This window comes from Sinocyclocheilus rhinocerous, unplaced genomic scaffold (assembly GCF_001515625.1).
Source record: "Sinocyclocheilus rhinocerous isolate Xijiao unplaced genomic scaffold, SAMN03320098_v1.1 scaffold312, whole genome shotgun sequence".
Lineage (NCBI taxonomy): Eukaryota > Metazoa > Chordata > Actinopteri > Cypriniformes > Cyprinidae > Sinocyclocheilus > Sinocyclocheilus rhinocerous.
In genome coordinates this window covers 205,828-206,412 of record NW_015624544.1, presented here as the reverse complement: position 1 = coordinate 206,412, position 585 = coordinate 205,828, and positions in this window count along the sequence as shown.

Here is a 585-nt window from a genome sequence, read left to right as displayed (position 1 = left end):
ACGGCGCAGACGCGCGTTTCGTTTGCTAGTTTGCTATTTAAGCACGCGCAACGCTCGCGGTTGTCGTCTGTAGTAGCTAAATAGTATTTTTGCCATTTAATATTCACTTACACTAGTCCATATCGCGGTTTGATTGAAGTGTACTGAATTGCATTTGATTTATTCAATATTTGACGAATTCCGTGACATTGCTCGTTACACAGTAAACTTCTGTTGTCTAGCATTTTGAATGTACAAAAATTAAAGGGTTTGTTCCCGATGGCAGAGGATACATATCAATTGAAAGAATGAGCTAACCTATAAAGGAACACTTTTTATGAATGTTTGAATATACGGAAATAATCGAAGTGCAACAATGGAGTTTGATGTTTTGGGTGATTTTACTTTTAGTTTTCTCCAAAACTATACAGTAAAATGCCTTGAAAATAAATACAGTGATAGTCAGGCCCACTCTGAACACATATCAATTGAAAGAATGAGCTAACCTATAAAGGGACACTTTTTATGAGTGTTGGAAAATTGGACACAGTGAAAGCGCAAGGACGCATTTTGTTGTTTGGGGTGAATTTGCTTTTAGTTTTCTCC